The sequence below is a fragment of the Scyliorhinus torazame genome, chromosome 13, assembly GCF_047496885.1.
Source record: "Scyliorhinus torazame isolate Kashiwa2021f chromosome 13, sScyTor2.1, whole genome shotgun sequence".
Taxonomy (NCBI): Eukaryota; Metazoa; Chordata; class Chondrichthyes; order Carcharhiniformes; family Scyliorhinidae; genus Scyliorhinus; species Scyliorhinus torazame.
The window spans coordinates 95,902,637-95,929,869 of record NC_092719.1 but is presented as its reverse complement, the minus strand read 5'-3'; the positions used below and the strand labels follow the sequence as shown (position 1 = coordinate 95,929,869).

At 48.3% G+C, this 27,233-nt stretch overlaps 1 protein-coding gene across 5 annotated transcripts in view; it reads left to right on the top strand.

Annotated features, from left to right (window-relative positions):
- Positions 1 to 27,233, top strand: part of nr2c2 (nuclear receptor subfamily 2, group C, member 2) — a 618,321-nt gene that overhangs the window by 26,591 nt on the left and 564,497 nt on the right. For 4 of the 5 annotated variants that reach the window (XM_072471978.1, XM_072471981.1, XM_072471979.1 and 1 more), the window contains exon 2: positions 6,765 to 6,977. The gene's annotated coding sequence lies outside the window, so the exon portion shown is untranslated. Of the gene's footprint in view, positions 1 to 6,764; positions 6,978 to 23,660; positions 23,696 to 27,233 lie in introns of all 5 variants that reach the window. The other variant, XM_072471977.1, reaches the window with a different exon arrangement.

Here is a 27,233-nt window from a genome sequence, read left to right as displayed (position 1 = left end):
AGTGAGAACAAACCGAGTTTATTCAATCGCTCCTCATAGCTTATGCCCTCCATACCAGGCAACATTCTGGTAAATCTCTTCTGCACCCTCTCTAAAGCCTCCACATCCTTCTGGTAGTGTGGCGACCAGAATTGAACACTATACTCCAAGTGTGGCCTAACTAAGGTACTATACAGCTGCAACATGACTTGCCAATTCTTATACTCAATGCCCCGGCCAATGAAGGCAAGCATGCCGTATGCCTTCTTGACTACCTTCTCCACCTGTGTAGCCCCTTTCAGTGATCTGTGGACCTGTACTCCTAGATCTCTTTGACTTTCAATACTCTTGAGGGTTCTACCATTCACTGTATATTCCCTACCTGCATTAGCCCTTCCAAAATGCATTACCTCACATTTGTCCAGGTTAAACTCCATCTGCCATCTCTCCGCCCAAGTCTCCAGACAATCTAAATCCTGCTGTATCCTCAGACAGTCCTCATCGCTATCCGCAATTCCACCAACCTTTGTGTCGTCTGCAAACTTACTAATCAGACCAGTTACATTTTCCTCCAAATCATTTATATATACTACAAAGAGCAAAGGTCCCAGCACTGATCCCTGTGGAACACCACTGGTCACAGCCCTCCAATTAGAAAAGCAAATTAGATGAGAGAGAGGAGGTGAAACTCATAGTGATGTGCTTTAGTCAGCCCACAAGATCAGCCCTGCCATCTCACCCCCTCCTTGAACTCACATCCTCCATAACTCCACTCCTACACCCTCGCTGATCGCAGACCCTCTCAAGTCATTTTGCATATGTACATAGAAATGTCAGAAAACCACAGATCGAAAAGCATAGGCTAATCTATTTAACAGATGCCGAGCCCGCAACTCTTTTTTCTCTCTCTCTCTCTCTCTCTCTCTCTCTCCCCCCCCGCCCACCACTACACAAAGAAAAGTGAAAGAAAAGTCCTGCTAATGCCTTAATTCACTATTAACTTTAAAGACGTCGATTAAACAGCTTCCCCCTACAGGTGAATCACGTCTCCACTTCCTGTAAGGCTCCACCCGCTCCCTCAGTTCCTTCAGATTGGCAAACCCTTCCTTCCTCCAGATACAAATCCCTCACTTTGACCAGCCCCACTTCTCTCCACCTCCTATATATACCATTCAACCCCCCCCCCTCCCCTGGCTCAAACCCGTGATTCTCACACAATGGTGTTAACACCGACATCTCCTCCCATCCTAAAATGACTCCTCAACTGGATCCAGATCTTCACCGTGGACTGCACCTTCGGGCTCCCTGAGTAGCTGCTCGGCGCCATTGGCAACACTGCCGTCACCATAGCCCTTAAGCTGGACCCCTTACAGGATTCCTCCTCCATCCTAACCCATTCTACCCCCTCTCCTTTCCACCATCGCCTCACCTTCTCCGCTTTCGCCGTAATGAAGCAGGTTCGGCAATGCCAAACCTCCCTGCTGCCTCTGTAGCAGGGTCCTCCTAACCCATGGCACCTTCAAAGTCAGAAATAATTTTGTCCAATTTCCGAAAGAAGGCCTTTGGAACAAAGGTCGTGAGTGTCTGGAAAATGAACAGGAACCGCGGCAGAATGTTCATCTTTACCACTTGAACCCTCCCTGCCAAAGTCAATTGCAACGTATCCCACCTCTTGAGATCCTCCCTGGCCTCCTTCACCAACTTCGTTAAATTCCACTTGTAAAGCATCGGCTATTCCCTCGTTACCTGAATCCCCAGGTATTTGAACCTGTCTCTAGCCACCTTAAATGGCATCCCCCCTAAAACAATATGTGGACAGTCCAACTAGGGAAGGGGTGGTACTGGACCTGGTATTGGGGAATGACCAGGTGGTAGATGTTTCATTAGGGGAGCATTTCGAGAACTGACCACAATTCAGTAAGTTTAAGTGCTGGTGGACAAGGATAAAAGTGGTCCTAGGATGAATGTGCTAAATTGGGGGAAGGCTAATTATAACAATATTAGGTGGGAACTGAAGAACCTAGATTGGGGGCGGATGTTTGAGGGCAAATCAACATCTGACATATGGGAGGCTTTCAAGTGTCAGTTGAAAGGAATTCAGGACCGGCATGTTCTTGTGAGGAAGAAGGATAAATACGGCAATTTTCGGGAACCTTGGATAACGAGAGATATTGTAGGCCTCGTCAAAAAGAAAAAGGAGGCATTTGTCAGGGCTAAAAGGCTGGGAACAGACGAAGCCTGTGTGGAATATAAGGAAAGTCGGAAGGAACTTCCTACAGCAAGGAGTCAGGAGGGCTAGAAGGGGTCACGAAACGTCATTGGCAAATAGGGTTAAGGAAAAATCCCAAGGCTTTTTACACGTACATAAAAAGCAAGAGGGTAGCCAGGGAAAGGGTTGGCCCACTGAAGGATAGGCGAGGGAATCTATGTGTGGAGCCAGAGGAAATGGACGAGGTACTAAATGAATACTTTGCATCAGTATTCACCAAAGAGAAGAAATTGGTAGATGTTGAGTCTGGAGAAGGGTGTGTAGATAGCCTGGGTCACATTGAGATCTAAAAAGACGAGGTGTTGGGTGTCTTAAAAAATATTAAGGTAGATAAGTCCCCAGGGCCTGATGGGATCTACTCCAGAATACTGAAGGAGGCTGGAGAGGAAATTGCTGAGGCCTTGACAGAAATCTTTGGATCCTCACTGTCTTCAGGTGATGTCCCGGAGGATTGGAGAAGAGCCAATGTTGTTCCTCTGTTTAAGAAGGGTAGCAAGGATAATCCAGGGAACTACAGGCCGGTGAGCCTGACTTCAGTAGTAGGGAAATTACTGGAGAGAATTCTTCGAGACAGGATCTACTCCCATTTGGAAGCAAATGGACGTATTAGTGAGAGGCAGCATGGTTATTTGAAGGGGAGGTCGTGTCTCACTAACTTGACAGAGTTTTTCGAGGAGGTCACAAAGATGATTAATGCAGGTAGGGCAGTGGATGTTGTCTGTATGGACTTCAGTAAGGCCTTTGACAAGGTCCCTCATGGTAGACTAGTACAAAAGGTGAAGTCACACGGGATCAGGGGTGAGCTGGCAAGGTGGATACAGAACTGGCTAGGTCATAGAAGGCAGAGAGTAGCAATGGAAGGATGCTTTTCTAATTGGAGGGCTGTGACCAGTGGTGTTCCACAGGGATCAATGCTGGGACCTTTGTTGTTTGTAGTATATATAAATGATTTGGAGGAAAATGTAACTGGTCTGATTAGTAAGTTTGCAGACGACACAAAGGTTGGTGGAATTGCAGATAGCGATGAGGACTGTCAGAAGATTTAGATTGTTTGGAGACTTGGGCGGAGAGATGGCAGATGGAGTTTAATCCGGACAAATGTGAGGTAATGCATTTTGGAAGGTCTAATGCAGGTAGGGAATATACAGTGAATGGTAGAACCCTCAAGAGTATTGAAAGTCAAAGAGATCTAGGAGTACAGGTCCACAGGTCACTGAAAGGGGCAACACAGGTGGAGAAGGTAGTCAAGAAGCATGCTTGCCTTCATTGGCTGGGGCATTGAGTATAAGAATTGGCAAGTCATGTTGCAGCTGTATAGAACCTTAGTTAGGCCACACTTGGAGTATAGTGTTCAATTCTGGTCGCCACACTACCAGAAGGATGTGGAGGCTTTAGAGAGGGTGCAGAAGAGATTTACCAGAATGTTGCCTGGTATGGAGGGCATTAGCTATGAGGAGCGGTTGAATAAACTCGGTTTGTTCTCACTGGAACGAAGGAGGTTGAGGGGCGACCTGATAGAGGTCCACAAAATTATGAGGGGCATAGATAGAGTGGATAGTCAGAGGCTTTTCCCCGGGGTAGAGGGGTCAATTACTAGGGGGCATAGGTTTAAGGTGCGAGGGGCAAGGTTTAGAGTAGATGTACGAGGCAAGTTTTTTACTCAGAGGGTAGTGGGTGCCTGGAACTCACGACCGGAGGAGATGGTGGAAGCAGGGACGATAGTGACTTTTAAGGGGCATCTTGACAAATACATGAATAGGATGGGAATAGAGGGATACGTACCCAGGAAGTGTAGAAGATTGTAGTTTAGTCGGACAGCATGGTCGGCACGGGCTTGGAGGGCCGAAGGGCCTGTTCCTGTGCTGTACATTTCTTTGTTCTTGTTCTTTGTTCACCCCAACCAAAATCTCCCGGCTCACCACAAAAAAGTCAATTCTTGAGTACACCCTGTACACATGTGAAAAAATGGAATACTCCCTTCCCCTGGGTTCTTGAACCGCTATGGGTCCACCATACCCATCTTTTCCATAAACCCACCTAGCTCCTATGCCCTTCGTATCCTACCCATCGACCTGGGGCTCAACCTACCCACCCTCGGCTCTAGGACACAGTTAAAATCTCCTCCCATTATCAACTGGTGCGTGGCCACATCCGGGATTGCTGCCAGCAACCCCCTCATAAAGCCTACATCATCCCAATTTGGTGCGTACACATTCACCAACACCACCGGCGTCCCTCCTAATACTCCACTCACAATCCCATATCTCCCACCCGGGTCCCTCACTACCTTCGCACTCACAAACCCCGTTTTCTTACTCATTAAAATTGCCACTCCCTGCCACTTTGAATCAAACCCCAAGTGGAAAACCTGACCAACCCAACTTCCTTAGTCTAACCTAAGTCCTTCACGCGGAGGTGTGTCTCCTGCAGAAAGACCACCTCTGCTTTCAAGCTCCTGAGCTGCGCCAAATCCCGAGATCCTTTAACTGGACCATTGAGCTCTCGCACATTCCATGTTATCAGCCGTAACGGAGGCTTGCGCCTCCATTCCTCTCTATCGTTTGTCATCCCCCCATTTTAACTCTCGCCCCGTCTCTCGGCCTTCTCCCCCACCTCACTTCCGTTCACCAGCATTACTTGTTAGCTTGGCAACCCCTGTCCAAAGGCTCCTACCAAATGACCTCCTCTCTTCTACCCCCCATCATCCTCTACTCAGTGAAGAAGAAGAAGGCTCCCTGCTGACCTTGCCCTCCCCCACCCAAACAACGACTCATCCTGAACTCCGGGTCACCTTCCGCCAAGTGCAAACAAACGAGAGATAAAACTCATCCAGCCCCAGGAAACAGGAGGGGAGAGTGAGGTGGGGACAGCCAATCCCGCTTAAACTTTTCACCCCTGCTATACTTTGTCAACCCAACAGTTAAATAACAAATAAGAAAAAGAACCCCCTCCAGACCAGGGGAAAATAACCCCTCCCGCCCCCCATTCCACCAGTATTCCCAATCATTTCAAAGTGCCAGCACCTCAGTCCCCCAGAATTGTTCAATTCAGTTCTTCCCCAGTTTATGCTCCTTGATGAAGCCCTTGGCCGCTTCTGGGGTCTCAAAGTAATACTCCCGGCCTTCAAACGTCACCCATAAATTCGCCGGGTAGAGCACCCCAAACCTGATCTGCCATCGATATCCGCCTTGGTCTTGTTGGACCCTGCACACTGTTCTGCCAGCTCAGCTCCAATGTCCTGATATATTCGGACCTTGTTCCCCTCCCATTCACAGTTGCGCTTCTCCCTGGCCCACAGCAAGATCTTCCCTTTCTCCACGAATTTTGGGGCGAGATTCTCCGGTCTCCGACGCCGAAATCGTGTTGGACGATCGGCCAGAGAATCCACGTTGGCGCTGAAATCGGAACTCCGCCCCCTCCAAAACGGCGTACTCTAGGAGTACGTCGCACGCCGTATGGATGGCCTCAGGACGTTACCTGAGGAGCCCCCCCCCCCCCCCCACCCCCCCGCCCCAATGCTCCGCTCCTAATGCGCCGAGTTCCCGACAGCATGGGTCACTAATGCTATTTTCTTTCGGGAACTCGGCGTGGCGGCTGCGGACTGAGTCCAGCGGCACCACAGTCAGGGGACAGCCGATCCACGGGCAGGGGAACTGTGGCAGGGGCTGGGGGCAGTGGTGGGGGATGGTCCGGGGGTGGCGAGCCTGGCCAAAGGGGGTCACTATTTGGCAGGCCGGGCCCGCGCGCAACCGACGCCATGTTCCACGGACCCGGCAATTATCCGCAGCTAGAGCCGGGTGCTCTATGCTGCGTGCCTGCTAGCCCCCCACCAGGCGGGGGATCAGTGCCCGTTTTGCACCGTTTTTTCGGTCGTAAATTGCCACCGTTCCCATGCCGGCGTCAGCACTTGGTCTCAGAATCGGAGAATCCAGCCCATGAAGTTTCATGATCACTGCCCGCGGCATCTCCATAAGACCATAAGACATAGGAGCGGAAGTAAGGCCATTCGGCCCATCGAGTCCACTCCACCATTCAATCATGGCTGATTTCCCCGCCTCTAGACGTCTGCCTCAGAGACCCTGTGCACTCTGTCCATTTCAGGTGCCTTAACCAGCACCCCCTGCGCCACTGACTCCCAGAATTAATGTTTAAAGCAGAGATTTAAGAAAAGGTTCGAAAGGTGATGGAAGGAAAAATATGTAAAGGGAAATGGGAAATGTAGCTACAGTAGATTATGGATGTTGTTTGTCGAGGCCAAAAAAAAAATTTTCTTATGATCTTTCACAACTTTACAATGTCCTAAACCGCCTAGCGTTGTCACTGTTGCAATGTTAGAAATTGCAGTGCACTGCAAGCTCCCACTGACGGCCATTTTAATTGTGTTGTGTTATGCGGCGAGCCCTCATGCTCTGCTCTACTTGAGAGAGCTGTGGAAAGAGATCCGAGAACAGAATGTAACCTGGCTGAAAAATAGATAATTGGCGTTTCCTAATGTTTTGCTTGCTTTGTGTTTCAGTGCTCTTGCTGGTTTTTGAAGTCCCTCTTGCCTCTCAGACCAATAAATCTTGCAACCCAGCAGAACACTTTCAAAAGAGTTGAATTGGAGAAACACAACAGAAACATGCAAGTTAAAGAACAGCATGCCTGGACCATCCAGGGACAACGTTAGACATGCTGATTTCAACGTGGAAGTTGATTGAAAAACTGAGGAGGGATCCACTTAACACAGGTAATCAGATACCCAACACTTTTGTGGTGTATTGTGTCCCATTTATTTGTACAGCCAGAATTGCTAAAAAGATGATCCATCAAGGCCTTTTCCTGAGGCCCCAGCATCACAAAGAACAAAGAAATGTACAGCACAGGAACAGGCCCTTCGGCCCTCCAAGCCCGTGCCGACCATGCTGCCAGACTACAATCTTCTACACTTCCTGGGTCCGTATCCCTCGATTCCCATCCTATTCATGTATTTGTCAAGATGCCCCTTAAATGTCACTTTCGTCCCTGCTTCCACCACCTCCTCCGGTAGCGAGTTCCAGGCACCCACTACCCTCTGCGTAAAAAACTTGCCTCGTACATCTACTCTAAACATTGCCCCTCTCACCTTAAACCTATGCCCCCTAGTAATTGACCCCTCTACCCTGGGGAAAAGCCTCTGACTATCCACTCTATCTATGCCCCTCATAATTTTGTGGACCTCTATCAGGTCGCCCCTCAACCTCCGTCGTTCCAGTGAGAACAAACCGAGGTTATTCAACCGCTCCTCATAGCTAATGCCCTCCATACCAGGCAACATTCTGGTAAATCTCTTCTGCACCCTCTCTAAAGCCTCCACATCCTTCTGGTAGTGTGGAGACCAGAATTGAACACTATACTCCAAGTGTGGCCTAACTAAGGTTCTATACAGCTGCAACATAACTTGCCAATTCTTATACTCAATGCCCCGACCAATGAAGGCAAGCATGCCGTATGCCTTCTTGACTACCTTCTCCACCTGTGTTGCCCCTTTCAGTGACCTGTGGACCTGTACTCTTAGATCTCTCTGACTTTCAATACTCTTGAGGGTTCTACCATTCACTGTATATTCCCTACCTGCATTAGATCTTCCAAAATGCATTACCTCACATTTGTCCCGATTAAACTCTATCTGCCATCTCTCCGCCCAAGTCTCCAAATAATCTAAATCCTGCTGTATCCTCTGACAGTTCTCATCGCTATCCGCAATTCCACTAACCTTTGTGTCGTCTGCAAACTTACTAATCAGACCAGTTACATTTTCTTCTAAATCATTTATATATACTACAAACAGCAAAGGTCCCAGATCCCTACGGAACACCACGAGTCACAGCCCTCCAATTAGAAAAGCATCCTTCCATTGCTACTCTCTGCCTTCTATGACCTAGCCAGTTCTGTATCCACCTTGCCAGCTCACCCCTGATCCTGTGTGAACTCACCTTTTGTACTAGTCTACCATGAGGGACCTTGTCAAAGGCCTTACTGAAGTCCATATAGACAACATCCACTGCCCTACCTGCATCAATCATTTTTGTGACCTCCTCGAAAAACTCTTATCAAGTCAGTGAGACACGACCTCCCCTTCACAAAACCATGCTGCCTCTCACTGATACGTCCATTTGCTTCCAAATGGGAGTAGATCCTGTCTCGAAGAATTCTCTCCAGTAATTTCCCTACTACTGAAGTAAGGCTCACCGGCCTGTAGTTCCCTGGATTATCCTTGCTACCCTTCTTAAACAGAGGAACAACGTTGGCTCTTCTCCACTCCTCTGGGACATCACCTGAAGACAGTGAGGATCCAAAGATTTCTGTCAAGGCCTCAGCAATTTCCTCTCTAGCCTCCTTCAGTATTCTGGGGTAGATCCCATCAGGCCCTGGGGACTTATCTACCGTAATATTTTTTAAGACGTCCAACACCTCGTCTTTTTGCATCTCAATGTGACCCAGGCTATCTACACATCCTTCCCCAGACTCAACATCCACCAATTCCTTCTCTTTGGTGAATACTGATGCAAAGTATTCATTTAGTACCTCGCCCATTTCCTCTGGCTCCACACATAGATTCCCTTGCCTATCCTTCAGTGGGCCAACCCTTTCCCTGGCTACCTTCTTGCTTTTTATGTATGTGTAAAAAGCCTTGGGATTTTCCTTAAACCTATTTGCCAATGGCTTTTTGTGACCCTTCTAGCCCTCCTGATTCCTTGCTTAAGTTCCTTCCTACTTTCCTTATATTCCACACAGGCTTTGTCTGTTCCCAGTCTTCTCGCCCTGACAAATGCCTCCTTTTTCTTTTTGACGAGGCCTACAATATCTCTCGTTATCCAAGATTCCCGAAAATTGCCGTATTTATCCTTCTTCCTCACAGGAACATGCCGATCCTGAATTCCTTTCAACTGATATTTGAAAGCCTCCCACATGTCAGATGTGATTTACCCTCAAACATCCACCCCCAATCTAGTTTCTTCAATTCCCGCCTAATATTGTTATAATTAGCCTTCCCCCAATTTAGCACATTTACCTGAGGACCACTCTTATCCTTGTCCACCAGCACTTTAAAACTTACTGAATTGTGGTCACTGTTCCCGAAATGCTCCCCTACTGAAACTTCTACCTCCTTTCCGGGCCCATTTCCCAATACCGGGTCCAGTACAGCCCCTTCCCTAGTTGGACTGTCTACATATTGTTTTAAGAAGCCCTCCTGGATGCTCCTTACAAACTCTGCCCCATCCAGGCCCCTAGCACGAAGCGAGTCCCAGTCAATATTGGGGAAGTTGAAGTCTCCCATCACAACAACCCTATTGTTTTTACTCATTTCCAAAATCTGTCTACCTGTCTGTTCCTCTATCTCCCGCTGGCTGTTGGGAGGCCTGTAGTAAACCCCCAACATTGTGACTGCACCCTTCTTATTCCTGATCTCTTCCCATATAGCCTCACTGCCTTCTGAGGTGTCCTCCCGTAGTACAGCTGTGATATTCTCCCTAACCAGTAACATCCCCCTCTATCCAGCCTGAAACATCGAAATCCTGGGACGTTTAGCTGCCAATCCTGTCCTTCCCTCAACCAGATCTCTGTAATGGCAACAACATCATAGTTCCAAGTACTAATCCAAGCTCTAAATTCATCTGCCTTACCCGTAATACTTCTTGCATTAAAACATATGCACTTCAGGCCACCAGACCCACTGTTTTCAGCAACATCTCCCTGTCTGCTTTTACTCAGAGCCATACTGGCCCTATTCCCTAGTTCTTCCTCAATGCTTTCACCTTCTGACCTATTGCTCCGGTACCCACCCCCCTGCCATACTGTGACACTAGCAAACCTCATGGCCAGGATATTTATGCCTCTCCAGTTTAGATGCAACCCGTTCTTCTACAGGTCACACCTGCCCCGGAAGAGCTCCCAGTGGTCCAGATAACGGAAACCCTCCCTCCTACACCAGCTGTTTAGCCACGTGTTTAGCTGCTCTATCTTCCTATTTCTAGCCTCACTGGCACAGGGAGTAATCCCGAGATTACAACCCTAGAGGTCCTGTCTTTTAACTTTCTGCCTAACTCCCTGAACTCCTGCTGCAGGACCTCATGCCCCTTCCTGCCTATGTTGTTAGTTCCCATATGTACAACGACCTCTGCCTGTTTGCCCTCCCCCTTCAGGGTGCCCGCTACCCGTTCGGAGACATCTTGGACCCTGGCACCAGAGAGGCAACATGCCATCCTGGAATCTCACGTCCACAGAAGCGCCTATCTGTGCCCCTGACTATAGAGTCACCTATGACTATTGCTCTTCTGCGCTTTGACCCTCCCTGCTGAACATCAGAGCCAGCCGTGGTACCACTGCTCTGGCTGCTGCTGTTTTCCCTTGCTATCCCCCCCCGACAGTATCCAAAGGGGTGTACCTGTTCGAGAGGGGGACAACCACCGGGGATTCGTGCACTGACTGCCTGCCCCTTCTGGTGGTCACCCATTTCTCTGCCTGCACCTTGGGTGTGACCACATTTTTATAACTGCTATCTGTGATGCTTTTCGCCACCTGCATGCTCCTAAGTGCATCCAACTGCTGCTCCAACCGAACCATGCGGTCTGTGAGGAGCTCTAGTTGGGTGCACTTTCTGCAGATGAAGCCATCCGGGACGCTGGAAGCCTCCCGGACCTGCTACATCTCACAGTCAGAGCACTGCACCCCTCTAATTGACATGGCGTCAATTAATTAGTAAATTAAACTTAAAAAAAATCTTTTTAAAAAGAAATTCAAGGTTAACTGGCAAAACTGTAACTGAACAATGGGCTGCCTTCAAAGAAGAGAGAGTTCAGGCACAGTCAAGGTATATTTCCATAAAGGGGAAAAGTGGGTCAAACAAATCCAGAGCTCCCAGGTGGTGAAAGAGACTGATTATGAGAAAAAAGTGTCCTTTTAGCAGATGTCAGGACAACCAAGAACCAGACTGAGCAGAGGAGAAGAGACAATGCAAATAGGAAAAGCAAAGAGAGAGTATGAGAAGAGACTAGCAGCTAATATAAAAGTAAATCCAAGAGTCTTCAGTAGGCATATAAATCATTACAAGGTAGGGGAGGGTAAAATGAGGACTCTGGTTAATTAGGAACCAAAAAGGAGGTTTACACATCACAGGGGCAGAGCTGAGGTATTACATTAATATTTTGCATCTGTCTTTATCAAGGAAAATGCTGTTGCGCAGATCATGATGAAACATAATCTAATCCAGACACTTGAAGGGTTTAAAATTGATTTGGAGGCGGCATTGGATAAGCTGTCTGTATTAAAGTTGATGAGGCACCAGGAGCTATCACTGCTGAAGGTCACAAGAGTGGAAATTGCGGAGGCACTGGCTATAATTTTCCAGACTTCTTGTTGATTCCCTTAGTTCCTATTTCTTTTATTTTGTTTTCATTGTTTTTGGTCCATGGATCGTTAATGGAGACATGCATTTAAGTCAAGCAAAGGAACTCAAGTGTCAAAATAGTTATAATGTGTTATAATGTTTTGAATACAGCAACTAACGGACAGGGCTCTAAGTCAACATTTAGGATTGCTGATGTGGTGTGGAAAAAGGACCCCCAAAAACCCACCAGATTGGGACAGGACCAGAACATGTCTGTATGGTGAGCAGGCCCTCTCAAGCACCGCTTACATTTATCCTCAACCCCCTCAAAAAATCGACTCATCCTGACCCTGGTGAGGTGAGACCACCTTTAGCTGTATCAAGCTCAACCTTGAGCAGGATGACGTAGCATTCACCCTATGAAGGGATTCACTGCACACCACCTCCTCAAAAATGGGTTCTAGTTCCTCTACCTCATCCACCAAAACTCCTCTTAGCCCATGATCTGCCCATATATCCCAGACGTGCTGCCCTCCGACCCCGCACACGAGAGTATCCTTTCCAGCAAGGTAGACGGCAGTGCGTCTGGGAAAGTTGGAAATGCCTGCCAACCAAAGTCCTGCACCAGGTAATATCGGAACCTATCCAGTCCCCAAGCTCCATTTTCTCCTTCAACTCCTCCCCTTGCAAACTCCCACCTCTGCAAGTCCGCTCTAACGCTGCTCATCAAGCTTGCAAAATTCAGTTTGCGATTTTGTGTCCAATCCCGGGCCATCTGAAACCCCAAAAAGTGAAAACTGGTCACCACCTGATGATATGGCAATCCCCCCCCAAAACCCACCCAGCACCTCCCCTCAGAGGGTTAACCACGAATTATTCACTCTAAAAGTTGAGAAGAGTGAATATTTTCTGGTTAGCCCTCTTGAGGGGAGGTGCTGGGTGGGGTGGAGGGGGGCATTGCCATATCATCTGGGTTAGATCGGACATGCAGAGATGGGACAGCCTTCCACTGTCACTGGCGGGTCGAGTTCAATCTGTTACGATGAACATTTTGCTGCGATTTCTTATTACAATGACTCCCAGTTTTTCTGCTGAAGTCTTTTTTTCGGGAGATGGAGTGGCACATAAGAGGCTTCATATGGGTAGGGAGACCACCTCTGATTCGGAGAGGAATCCTGCCTCGTCCCCCTGTGTAGCATGAACGAGCCCAAATTCAAGTTGTTCATATAACAGCCAAACCCATGATGTAAAACCCAGAACCAATCCGAAACGTCTCCAAAACATGAGAACAAATAGATCCATTCAACCCAACCGAACTCCTTTCGGCGTCCAAAGACACAATAATCTTTGGTTCTGGTCCCACCGCCAGTGTCAGAATTATATTAAATAGCCGCCTCATGTTGGATGACAGTTTTCTGCCCCTCACGAACCCTGTCTGATCTCTACACACTTCCCCCGTGTGTTAACCTCAACGCTAGGATTTTAGCTAAAAGTTTTGCATCCACATTAAGCATAGAGATTGGGCGATACGAACCATACTCTGTGAGGTCTGTGTCCTTCTTCAGAAGGAAGGAGATGGACGCTTGGCACAGTGTCTCCAGCAGGGAACCCCGCGCCAATGAGTCATTAAACATCTCCAGCACCAATGGGGCCTGCTGGCTCGCAAACGTCTTGTAAAATTCTATCGGGAACCCATCAGGCCTCGGCTCCTTTCCTGCCTGCATCTTACCCAGAGCTCTGCGGACCTCCTCCAACCCCATCGGGGCCTCTAATGTCTCCTGTAACTCATCCACCACCTCCAAAAACCCATCCATCTCCTGCTCATCCTCTGGTGGCTCCGATCTGTAAAGCCCCTCATAAAAGGAACAAAACATTAATTTTCTCCAGGGTAGAGATCAACCCACCTCCAGATTCCCGCACCTGCACAATCTCCCTGGCAGCGTCTTGCTTACTTAACTGATGAGCGACCAGTCGGCTAGCCTTCTCCCCATACTTGTATACCATCCTCTTTAAGCGCCGTAGCAGTCGTACCACCCAGCCTGTGGACAAACTGCAATTGCAGCTTCTTCCTGCCCGACAAGAGCTCTGATGTTGGGTTACTCGCATACTCCCTATCCGCATCTAGAATTTCATCCACTACCTCCTGACACTTCCGCCTGTTCTCCCTATCCATATATGACTTGTACAACATGATCTTCCCCCTAATCACCGCCTTTGATGACTCCCACACAGTGGACGGTGAGATTATTTCATTCCATTTAACATTGTTTTTTATGGCCCCTGAAATTTTCACACCGAAGCAGAGATCTGATAACAGACCCACATCCAGCCTCCAGCCCACCTGCTGCACTGGGCCCCTGTCCAATTTTATAAGTCCACCAGCTGCACCACCATGTTGTCTGAGATAACTACCACCCAAGTACTTCGCACTCTTCACTCCAGGTAGCAAGGTCCTACCCATAACGAAAAAAATCAATACATGAATACACCTTAAGTACCGGCGAAAAAAACAAAAACTCCTTGCCCCCCGGGTACACCTGGATCCACCCCTCCTGTCTCTTCCATAAATACAGTTAACATCTTCATCATCCCCGAAGGGACCAGTGATCTGAGCCTGGAGTGGTCCAAAACGCAATTAAATTCCCCTGCCTAAAATCAGTTGGGGTGTGTCCAGTTCCAGCATGGCAGCCAACCTCTGTCTCATAAACTTGACATCTTCCCAATTCGGGGCATATACGTTTACCATCATCATAGCCCTCCATTCCAACCTGTGACTACCACATACCGGCCCCCGGATCAGCCACCACAGCAACCATCTGAAAATAGACCCTCCTGCTAATCAGAATTGTCACCCCCCCGCCCCCCCCCCCCCCCCGGTGCCCTGCTGTCAAACCCTGAGTGAAAAACGTGACTCACCCAGGGCCCCCAGCCCTTTTAAATGGAAAAAACCCTTGCTCTCTTCACAGGCCTCCCAAGCTCTGCATATTCCAGGTGATCAATCTCGTTGGGGGTCTCTCAAACTCCTCCCTATCGAGTCAGCGATTTGCACCGTAGTGCAATATCCATACCCAAATTCCTCTGTCCCAGACCCATCTAGGATGGCTGCCAGCCCCACCAACAGGGCGGGACAAACAAAAGTCGCTGGTCACTGTCAGTTCAACCCCCCCCCTGCTGTCCAATGCTCCCCCCTCCGGAATGGAGACTGCCTGGCACCATCTCCTCCCCCACCACAAAATCACAAAACTATAGCCAGACCTACTGCGACCATCCCAACCTGGCCCAACAGGCAGTAACCTCTCCCTGCACTCCAATATTGTTTGCTAGCCTCCCCTCTCCGCATTGCCAGCAGAATGGCTCCCAACGTAACATATACTCAAGCAACAGCTAATACATCCCATCTTTAACACCCCCCCCCCCCCGGCCAACTGTACCCAAACCCCAACAAGATCAACAAACTCCAAGAGGAAAAAATAACAAAGGAACACATACCAATCCCCTTTTACAGCTACCCCCTTCCCCCACCAAAAAAACAAAGGTAAACAGTGGCTAAAAACCAGCAAGATATCTATCATACAACCACCCCTCTTCATGCACGGAGTCCAAAATAGTCCTCATCACAGCGGTCCCAACTTCTTCTCTCTGATGAACAAATGAAATGGCCACAGGACATATGGGTATTACTGATTCAAACAAAGCTGGTAGGTAGAGCTAGTGAAGTGTTTGCATCACTACCGGAGGAGGTGAAAAAAAATCATCTTAGGTGCATATGAACTAGTGCCTGAAGCCTACAGATAAAGGCTACTCGTCTCTTGCCAATTCACTCCCAATATCTTGATATATTTGGACCATATTTCCATCCCAGTCAATATTATGAATCCTTTTCGCCCACTCCAAGACCCTCTCCTTCCTTTGATAATTGTGGAATTGGATTATCACTGCCTGTGGTGGCTCATTCGGTCGTGGCTTTTGTTTGACCGCCCGATGTTCTCTGTCCAATTCAGGAAGGGCAAGCACTTTATCCCCTCCTACTAGCCGAGAAAACATTTCTGAGAAATACTGGGTCAGTATTTCTGGCCCATCTGGCGGTCACCTTCCCTCCATCACCTTCCTTTGATGGGCTGCCCTCATGAGCCTTTTTAATATTGAGCTTCTTAGCCGACGAATTCAACATACCCCCATCTGGAGAAATCTCACCTACTCAACTCACTTGTTTGAGCACCAAAAATCCCGGGAAAAAAACGGGTAAAAGAGATCAAATACAAAGACCTTGCCAGGAGCCACTTTTTGTGTGTTTTGTCTTTACGTCACCAGAACTAAAGCAAGATTTAGTGGGCCTTATCAAATTGAAAGGAAATTGAGTGAGGTAAACTTATTTGGTGAGAACGGCAGACGGAAGGAAAACTCTGTGTCATGTTAATATGCTCAAAAGTTATTTTGATAGAGAAGGAAAGAAGGAAGAAGTGCTAGGCGTTGAAACTCGGGGAGAAGATATAAATCCAGATGATTCAGAATTTGACATTCCTCAAATTAAATTTGACAATGAGGAACTATTAATAAATTGGGATAATTTATTGAGTTATTGTTAAGAACGAAGGCAAGGACTCCACTCGAGGTCAGGTAGACAGAATGTGACTTGGTATTTTTACTACTTACAATACATTAATCACTCTACACCTCTCCCTGCAAGATCTCCCTACACCACCTGCTTCCAGTCGGGGTTAATATCCTGTGGGGTTCCTCCAGTTGGGGAGGCTCCCCGCCCCCTCCCCCCAATCACCTGGAGAGCTTGTGCTCCAGGCTGTAGGAGGGGAACTGGATACAATGTAGGTCCTAGCCGCTTGGGGTTCAAAACAAAGCCCCCACTGCCCCAAAGTCTGGAGAAACGCTCATGTCTTCTGGAAGTGGATCTCTCGATTGCTTGGGCAACAGACGGGGGTCCTGAGGTGTCACAGTTGGCCTGGGAGGCGTGTAGCGCATTGGCAACTGTGAAGAGTGCCAAAGTGGGGGCAGCTCAGCGGGCAAACGTGTTGGCATGCAGTCGTCTGGTGTCCATGTTGGAGCCTCTAAGATATTTTCCATCACCCGCTGGAATATTGCAGAGGCTGTGGAAAGCCCGAATGGCATATCTGTATAACTCCCGCTGGGTGTTGATCTTCACATATTTATGGGACCCTGGGTCCAGCACCAATTGCAGATATGCGTGCCTCATGTCCAGTTTCATGATTGTCTTGCCTTCCCTGAGCCTGGCATAAAGATCTTCGATGTGTGCGATCGGGTAACGGTCGAGGCAGGGCACTCAGTTCACTGTCATTTTATAGTCGGCGCAGAGCTGTATGGATCTGTTCGGTTTCAACACGAAGCCCACTGATGCAGCACAATCCACAAAGTGGACAGGCCGGATGATGTCCAGCTGTTTTAATTGGTTCAGCTCATGGTCGACCTTATGGCAGTGTGCGTACAGTACTGGGTGGGAACGAAAATACCTGAGCTGGGTATTCTCGTTTACGTTGATTGTTGCCCCCTTAATGGTATCAAGGCCTTTGTAAAAGGCTGCAAGAACCTGGCCAGTACCCCTTCCAGCCCATGGTGATACATTTGACATACTCGCTGCTCGTCCAATCGCAATTGACAGTCCAATTGACTACAGCTCCACCTTCAACACCATAATCCTAGCCAAGCTCATATCAAAGCTCCAAAACCTAGGACTTGGCTCCTCACTCTGCAACTGGATCCTCGATTTTCTGACACACAGACCGCAATCAGTAAGAATAAATAACACCTCCTCCACAATAGTCCTCAATACCGGGGCCTCGTAAGGCTGCGTACTTAGCCCCCTACTGTACTCCCTGTACACACACGACTGTGTGGCAAAATTTGGTTCCAACTCCATCTACAAGTTTACTGACGATACGGCCATAGTGCGCCGGATCTTGAATAACGACGAGTCAGAATACAGGAGGGAGATAGAGACCCGAGTGGACTGTGGCAGTGACAATAATCTATCCCTCAATGCCAGCAAAACTAAAGAGCTGGTCATTGACTTCAGGAAGCAAAGTACTGTACACACCCCTGTGCACATCTCCAAATATCCGTCCTGGTCCACCCACGTCGACGCTACCACCAAGAAAGCACGACAGCGCCTTTACTTCCTCAGGAAACTAAGGAAATTCGGCATGTCCACACTGACTCTTACTAACTTTTACAGATGCACCATAGAAAGCATCCTATCTGGCTGCATCACAGCCTGGTATGGCAACTGCTCGGACCAAGACCGCAACAAACTTCAGAGAGTCGTGAACACAGTCCAGTCCTTCACACAAACCTGCCTCCCATCCATTGACTCCATCTACACCTCCCACTGCCTGGGGAAAACGGGCAGCAGAATCAAAGACTCCTCCCACCCGGCTTACTCACTCTTCCAACTTCTTCATCGGGCAGGAGATACAAAAGTCTGAGAACACGCATAAACAGACTCAAAAACAGCTTCTTCCCCACTGTCACCAGACTCCTAAAGACCCTTTTATGGACTGGCCTCATTAATACTACACCCTGTATGCTTCACCGATGCCGGTGTTATGTAGTTACATTGTGTACCTTGTGTTGTCCTATTATTTATTTTCTTTTATTTCCTTTTCTTTTCATGTACTTAGTGGTCTGTTAGCTGCTCGCAGAAAAATATTTTTCACTGTACCTCTGTACACGTGACAATTGTGGCCATCTAAAATGGCTGCCCGCAAGGAATTATGGGAATTGTGGTCAGGTTGGGACATAGACAGCAGGGCATAACTTGTTTATATGTAAACAACAACTCTGACTTGTACAGAAACTCACACCTGCTAGAGGCCATTCACAGGTCTCCCCAGAACAATGGACTTCAGATTGAAACTTACCATTAGTAGCAGAGTCGGGGGTGCCTATTTGCCTTATTTGGGAGTGCCTACATGCCTTGTACACTAACAGCCATGACCAACTAGGACCCTCCCAGCCATCAAGGTACCCGCCCCTAATTGGCCAGAATCAATTAGGGTGATCAAAATCCTATTGATCCATTGGATCCCTACCTGGGACCGCCAAAAGAGTGCGAAGGATCGGAGGATAAGAGGAACTGCTCAACCAACATTCTGTCTCGTGTGGGAGACCGGCTTCTGTCATCCAACTGCAGCACATCGACCAGCCAAGTTCAAGAACCTGTGATCTCCACCTGAAAGACGACACTCAGCCTAGACGAACCAGACAACCTTCAGCCGCCACACGTGGGGAACCAGATAAAGGCCTTCTCTAACCTGCACAGAGCCGGTCACTTGGAAGTTAAGTAAAGGTCATTTAAACTGCTAGATAATAGTCTAAGATGTAGTAGCGTGTAATTTATTAAGTATAGAACTAATCCTATGTTCAGCAATAAACTGTGATTATACTGAATACTTGTGTGGTCATTTGCCCAATACATAGAACACACTCGCACATTGTGGTTATTAGTAGTAATAAAGATAGAAGCAGTCAGTAACACAATAAACAAAATCCAAAAGGTGTAGTAGCCAATCATGTCCAGCAAGCTGGGCCTGTCGCTGCTGACAACTATCAGCGGCAAGCATGAGGATTGACTACAGACACATGGGTAGTGCCCATGATCGCCAAGCGTTCCCTGATTTTTGTAAGGGCCAAGAAGAATCCAGCACAAGTTTTAAGAGCATAAAGTAATAACATTTATTTACAATAACACACATATATATATATCAGCAGCAGCAACTTCCCTTGCTGCACATTTCTTCCTGCTGGTTCCAAACTGGCCAGCTTTATTTATACATAGGGTTTACTAATGGTTTCTCCGCCCCCCTCATTGGGGAAGCTCATACTCCCACAGGATTGTGGGATTGTCATTAGTCCCCAGCCAATGGTAGGCAGGTAGGTTATAACACTGGTATACATGGTCAGCCTGGCACTGTGTCCTGAAGCTCCAGTATCTGGAGGCCAGTCCAGATTGCGGCGAACGTCCTGACAACAGAAACTGCGCCCCACCCATGTCGAGTTCCATCTTGGTGGGGTGGCCATTGATCTGCAGCGTAACATGGATCGGTGCAGTCCATTGACCTGTAACGCAGTGCAGCAGCAGGGATTGGTCCTCAGATTCTGGGTCATCGAGGTAGTTGTCCGTTCTCTCGGGGGCGGGTGACGACTGGCCTGCTGCCGGGGAATGGCGCCCCCATGTGACCTCCAAACGCCTCGTTCCTGGTTGCAGTGTCCTGCCCGATTTTGTTGGCCGCCTTCCTGGAGCGCTGGGTCAGGGGGAAGCTCCGCAGTCACTCCAAGGTGAGTTGCGGCGACGGTTGCGGAACCTGTGGTGGTTCCTTCCCTGGTGATCATTTCCCATTTCGGCCAGCCAGCTGTCCCGCTGACGCCCGATGTTGAGGACTGCTAAGCCCTGGAGCTCTTTGCGTCCCTGCTCGGCACACTCCTGGGAAAGCGCGATATCAACGGCTCTTTGGAGGGTGAGGGGAGTCTCCATCAACAGTTTCTGCTTCATCTCCCGGTCTCGCAGCCCACAAACAAAACGGTCCTGCAGGGATTCAGCTCGGACGGCCCCAAATTCGCAGGCACGTCAAAAACTCTCCGTTTGATTCAGTCGGGGTCTGTGAAGCAGTGTGAAACCGGTACCTCCGGACCATGATCAGGTTGTGGATTTGGGTGCCTTTCAACCAGGTCAACAAACGTCACGAACGGGAAGCGTGTCCGGTCTGTCTGGGTAGGTGAGATTCTTTATTCATGCGTAAACCTGACCGCCAACAGTGGTCAACAGTGTGACGGTCCGCCGTTCGTCATCTGTGGTGGTGTTCGAAAAAGATTGCACCAGCTCAACATACTGCGCTCAATCGTCTATGTCGGCGTCAAACGGTTCTAGCTTACCGATGAGCGCCAGGGCGCCGCTCGGGGCGGAGGCCTCTCCAAGCCAAGATGAGGCTGGCTGGTGGCGAAAAGTCCTGTGGCTGTGGCAGCTCCACTTTATCCCCATTGCCAGTCTGGCTATGCTTTAGATAGATAAATCAGCTGCCCAGATGGTTTGTATCCCAGGTTTCTAAAGGAAGTGGGGTGGAGTTCGGGAAGAGCTTGCTCTTATCTATCAATCTTCCCGAGATTTGGGGGAGATGCCATAGGATTGCAGGGTGGCAAAAGTGACACACTTATTCAAGAAAGGGTATGAAGGAAAGACCAGTTAGCTTAACATCTGTGATTGGTACAGTTTTAGGTACAATATCAAGGAAAATGTCAACTGGCAATGGGAGAAGTTAATTAAGGAGAGCCAGCATAGATTTGTAAAAAAATGATTTGAGCTTGACCAGTCGAATTGAACTTTTTGATGAAGTAACAGAGAAGGTAGACGAAGGGAATGTACTGGATGTTGTCTATGTAGATTTTAAGAAAGCTTTTGACAAAGTTCCACATAAAAGCTGGTTAACGGACTTCCGGTGGCGGCATGTAGAGGGAAAGTCGCATGTTGGATTGGATTGGATTTGGATTGGATTGGATTTGTTTATTGTCACGTGTACCGAGGTACAGTGAAAAGTATTTTTCTGCGAGCAGCTCAACAGATCATTAAGTACATGAGAAGAAAAGGGAATAAAAGGAAATACATAATAGGGCAACACAACATATGCATACAATGTAACTACATAAGCACTGGCATCGGATGAAGCATACAGGGTGCAGTGTTAATGAGGTCAGTCCATAAGAGGGTCATTTCGGAGTCTGGTGACAGTGGGGAAGAAGCTGCTTTTGAGTCTGTTCGTGCATGTTCTCAGACTTCTGTATCTCCTGCCCGATGGAAGAAGTTGGAAGAGTGAGTAAGCCAGGTGGGAGGGATCTTTGATTATGCTGCCCGCTTTCCCCAGGCAGCGGGAGGTGTAGATGGAGTCAATGGATTCAGGTTTGTGTGATGGACTGGGCGGTGTTCACGACTCTCTGAAGGTTCTTGCGGTCCTGGGCCGAGCAGTTGCCATACCAGGCTGTGATGCAGCCCGATAAGATGCTTTCTGTGGTGCACCTGTAAAAGTTGGTAAGGGTTAATGTGGACATGCCGAATTTCCTTAGTTTCCTTAGTTGTTTTACTCGTGCTTGAGGTGTGTTTTTAGGAGTTTTAATGTCCTGTCCTAGGGGCAATTTGTGAATGATTGGGTGCAGGAAGGTATAAAGAAGGCAAAGAATGTCAGAAAGTCAAAGGAAAACAGTTGTGAAGAAGGAAGGGAGTGTGGGTTCACCGTTGAGTGAAAGGGCCAGCCCGGGAGTTGGCAAGATGGCAGAGGCTGGGCTACTGGGTGGGACCACACTGCTTATGGCAGGGAAGATGACTGAGGTGATATTGTTAGAATTAGAGAAGCAGTTCGCAAAATATATGGAGGTAATGAGAAAGGAAATGACGGTGGCATTGAAGGCGCTGGGCAAAGCAGAAGCGGGAGGTGCAGTGGGCTGGAGCAGATCACATTCATCAGGACTGACGGTGGAACTGGTGAGGCGACTGGCTTTCGGCCGAGTGAAGACGGCATTGTACAACAGCGGGGTGCGATTTGGAGTGGTGTATCCTGCGAAGCTGAGGGTGACCTACAACGCCAGAGATGTCTATTTTGAGATGGTGGAGGCGGCGGAGGCGATTGTGAAGGCAGAAGGCTTGGGGCAAAAGTGAAGAATGGGACTGAAGAGGTGTTGTGGACTGTGGAAGGGGAGTTGGGAGAGTGTATATATGTAGTTTTGACATACATTTTTATTTTTACTTCATGCTGTTAGATGTAAAATGTTTTATTGTTATTCTTTGCCATAACGGTTTTTTCTGAGATGTGTGTGTTTGGTGGTCCTGGGACTGGGCAGGAGGGGTGGGAAGGCCTGGGCAGGGACCCCCGCACTAGCAAACCTAAGTCGGCTAGTGAATGGAGTGTGGTAGGGGGAGGGGCTGCGGACATTGGAGCCTGGCGAGCAGGTTTCAATGGGCCTGGGGAGTGTGAAAAGGCGTGGGGGAGAGAATCGATACTGGGTGAAGTTTTTTCGAGAGGAAATGAAGGGTGGATTTCTGGGAGGGGAGAACGGGTTCGATATTAACAATGGATAGGGGCGGGTCAGGCCCATGGGGCAGGGCCCAGAGTTATGATGATGGTGAATAGGAAGGGAGGGGGGAGTGAGGGACCACTGGTTAGGATAGTTACATGGAACATGTGGGGGTTGGGAGGCCCAGTGAAGAAGGTGCTTATGCACCTAAAAGGTTTGAAAGCTGATGTGGCGATGCTGCAAGAGACTCACTTGAGGGTGAAAGATCCGGTGAGGCTTAGGAAGGGGTAGCGGTCTTGGTTAGTAAAAGAGTGAGGTTCCAGATGGAGAAAGTGGTGGCAGATCAGGGAGGTAGGTATGTAATAGTGACAGGGGCATTGGAAGAGAGGTTGGTGGCATTGGTAAGCTTGTATGGTCCCAACTGCGATGATGTAGGGTTTGTAAAGAAGGTGTGAGGACATCCCTGACTTGGATTCTCATGATTTAATAGTGTGTGGAGACTGGAACTTGGTGCAAGAGCCAAGATTGGACATGTCATGGCTGTGGAGGAGACAGCCAGAGTGAGACATATCCAGAGTGGGAATTTGGAACTTGGTAATTTGGTGCAGTGAGGTCATCAGGAAAGGTAAGTGGTAAGTCTAATTCTGCTGTTTTTCAGTCAAAAGTGCAGTGTGTAGATTAGTGTCTGATTGGCTGAAGCTGCCCCCACCCTAATTGCTGAGAGGCAGTTGTCTGTCAGTCATCTGAGGCCTGTTTAGGGGCACAAAGGTGCACATTGTATTCTTCTCTTTGAAGTTTAAGTAGTATGAGTCACCCTGGTCAGCTGAAGTCTGTATAAAAGACAGACAGAAAGCGCACTCAGTAAGCTTTGCGCAAGTGAAGGAGACACAGCCGGAGTGAGACACATCCAGAGTGGGAATTTGGAGCTTGGTAATTTGGTGCAGTGAGGTAATTCGGTGCAGAGTAGGAGAAGGTGCTTTTTCCCTACTGTTTTGTTCTCTCTCGTTCTTCTGGCCTGTAACTTTTAATCTGCAGGGAGAGAACCAGAGAGCATCTGAGACCCTCGGAAGGTAAGTAAGTGATTTTTACTCATTTTTACTTTTATTACCTTTTCAAATTGTGGGGAGGGAGGGAACTGAAGTGACTTCACAAAAAAGCTGTGACCTGATTGGCTGGTTTGGAATCTACACTAAATTAAAAAAATTAAGGAATGGTAAACTAATTAAACTAGTTACTTAATTATAATTTAGAGGGGTATCTAAGCCAGAGATCGGAGAGTACTGTATTTACCTTTCACATTTATAGTAGAAATCTAGTGCTAGGAAACATGTAGATAACAGTAACTTTAAAAAAAAAAAAAACTTTTAAATTTAATTTACTAATTAATTGACGCAATGTCAATTAGAGGGGTGCAGTGCTCTGACTGTGAGATGTGGCAGGTCCGGGAGGCTTCCAGCGTTCCGGATGGCTTCATCTGCAGAACGTGCACCCAACTGGAGCTCCTCACAGACCGCATGGTACGGTTGAAGCAGCAGTTGGATGCACTTAGGAGCATGCAGGTGGCGGGAAGCGTCATAGATAGCAGTTATATAAATGTGGTCACACCCAAGGTGCAGGCAGAGAAATGGGTGACCACCAGAAAGGGCAGGCAGTCAGTGCAGGAATCCCCTGTGGTTGTCCCCCTCTCGAACAGGTGTATACCCCTTTGGATACTGTCAGGGGGGATAGCCTATTAGGGGAAAATAGCAGCAGCCAGAGCAGTGGCACCATGGCTGGCTCTGATATTCAGAAGAGAAGGGAGGGTCAAAGCGCAGAAGAGCAATAGTCATAGTGGACCCTATAGTCAGTGGCACAGATAGGCGCTTCTGTGGACGTGAAAGAGACTCCAGGATGGTATGTTGCCTCCCTGGTGCCGGGGTCCACGATGTCTCCGAACGGGTAGCGGGCATCCTGAAGGGCGAGGGCAAACAGGCAGAGGTCGTTGTACATATTGGTACTAACGACATAGGCAGGATGGGGCATGAGGTCCTGCAGCAGGAGTTCAGGGAGTTCGGCAGAAAGTTAAAAGACAGGACCTCTAGGGTTGTAATCTCGGGATTATTCCCTGTGCCATGTACCAGTGAGGCTAGAAATAGGAAGATAGAGCAGCTAAACACGTGGCTAAATAGCTGGTGTAGGAGGGAGGGTATCCGTTATCTGGATCACTGGGAGCTCTTCCGGGGCAGGTGTGACCTATACAAGAAGGACGGGTTGCATCTAAACTGGAGAGGCATAAATATCCTGGCCGTGAGGTTTGCTAGTGTCACACGGGAAGGTTTAAACTAATAAGGCAGGGGGGTGGGCACGGGAGCAATAGATCAGAAGGTGAGAGCATTGAGGGAGAACTAGGGAATAGGGCCAGTATGGTTCTGAGGCAGAGCAGACAGGGAGAAGTTGCTGAACACAGCGGGCCTGGTGGCCTGAAGTGCATACGTTTTAATGCAAGAAGTTTTACGGGTAAGGCAGATGAACTTAGAGCTTGGATTAGTACTTGGAACTATGATGTTGTTGCCATTACAGAGTCCTGGTTGAGGGAAGGGCCGGATTTGCAGCTAAACGTTCCAGGATTTAGATGTTTCAGGCGGGATAGAGGGGGATGTAAGAGGGGGATGTAAAAGGGGTGGTGGAGTTGTGCTACTGGTTAGGGAGAATATCACAGCTGTACTACGGGAGGACACCTCAGAGGGCAGTGAGGCTATATGGGGAGAGATCAGGAATAAGAAGGGTGCAGTCACAATATTGGGGGTTTACTACAGGCCTCCCAACAGCCAGCGGGAGATAGAGGAGCAGATAGGTAGACAGATTTTGGAAACGAGTAAAAACAACAGGGTTGTTGTGATGGGAGACTTCAACTTCCCCAATATTGACTGGGACTCACTTAATGCTAGGGGCCTGGACGGGCCAGAGTTTATAAGGAGCATCTAGGAGGGGTTCTTAAAACAATATGTGGACAGTCCAACTAGGGAAGGGGCTGTACTGGACCTGGTATTGGGGAATGAGCCCGGCCAGGTGGTAGTAGTTTCAGTAGTGGAGCATTTCGGGAACAGTGACCACAATTCAGTAAGTTTTAAAGTGCTGGTGGACAAGTATAAGAGTGGTCCGAGGGTGAATGTGCTAAATTGGGGGAATGCTAATTATAACAATATTAGGCGGGAATTGACGAACCTAGATTGGGGGTGGATGTTTGAGGGTAAATCAACATCTGACATGTGGGAGGCTTTCAAGTGTCAGTTGAAAGGAATTCAGAATGTTGCTGTGAGGAAGAAGGATAAATACGACAATTTTCGGGAATCTTGGATAACGAGAGATATTGTAGGCCTCGTCAAAAAGAAAAAGGAGGCATTTGTCAGGGCTAAAAGGCTGGGAACAGACAAAGCCTGTGTGGAATACAAGGAATGTAAGAAGGAACTTAAGCAAGGAGTCAGGAGGGCTAGAAGGAGTCACGAAAAGTCATTGGCAAATAGGGTTGAGGAAAATCCGAAGGCTTTTTATACGTACATAAAAAGCAAGAGGGTAGCCAGGGAAAGGGTTGGCCCACTGAAGGATAGGCAAGGGAATCTATGTGTGGAGCCAGAGGAAATGGGAGAGGTACTAAATGAATACTTTGCATCAGTATTCACCAAAGAGAAGGAATTGGTGGATGTTGAGTCTGGAGAAGGGTGTGTAGATAGCCTGGGTCACATTGAGATCCAAAAAGACGAGTTGTTAGGCGTCTTGAAAAATATTAAGGTAGCTAAGTCCCCAGGGCCTGATGGGATCTACCCCAGAATACTGGAGGAGGCTAGAGATGAAATTGCTGAGGCCTTGACAGAAATCCTTGTTCCTCACTGTCTTCAGGTGATGTCCCGGAGGACTGGAGATTAGCCAATGTTCCTTTGTTTAAGAAGGGTAGCAAGGATAATCCAGGGAACTACAGGCCGGTGAGCCTTACATCAGTGGTAGGGAAATTGCTAGAGTTAATTCTTCGAGACAGGATCTACTCCCATTTGGAATCAAATGGATGTATTATTGAGAGGCAGCATGGTTTTGTGAAGGGGAGGTCGTGTCTCACTAACTTGATGGAGTTTTTTGAAGAGGTCACAAAGATGATTGATGCAGGTAGGGCAGTGGATGTTGTCTATATGGACTTCAGTAAGGCCTTTGACAAGGTCCCTCATGGTAGACTAGTACAAAAGGTGAAGCCACACGGAATCAGGGGTGAGCTGGCAAGGTGGATACAGAACTGGCTAGGTCATGGAAGGCAGAGAGTAGCAATGGAAGGATGCTTTTCTGATTGGAGGGCTGTGACTAGTGGTGTTCCGCAGGGATCAGTGCTGGGACCTTTGCTGTTTGCAGTATATATAAATGATTTGGAGGAAAATGTAACTGGTCTGATTAGTAAGTTTGTAGACGACACAAAGGTTGGTGGAATTGCGGATAGCGATGAGGATTGTCAGAGGATACAGCAGGATTTAGATTGTTTGGAGACTTGGGCGGAGAGATGGCAGATGGAGTTTAATCCGGACCATAAGACCATAAGATATAGGAGTGGAAGTAAGGCCATTCGGCCCATCGAGTCCACTCCACCAT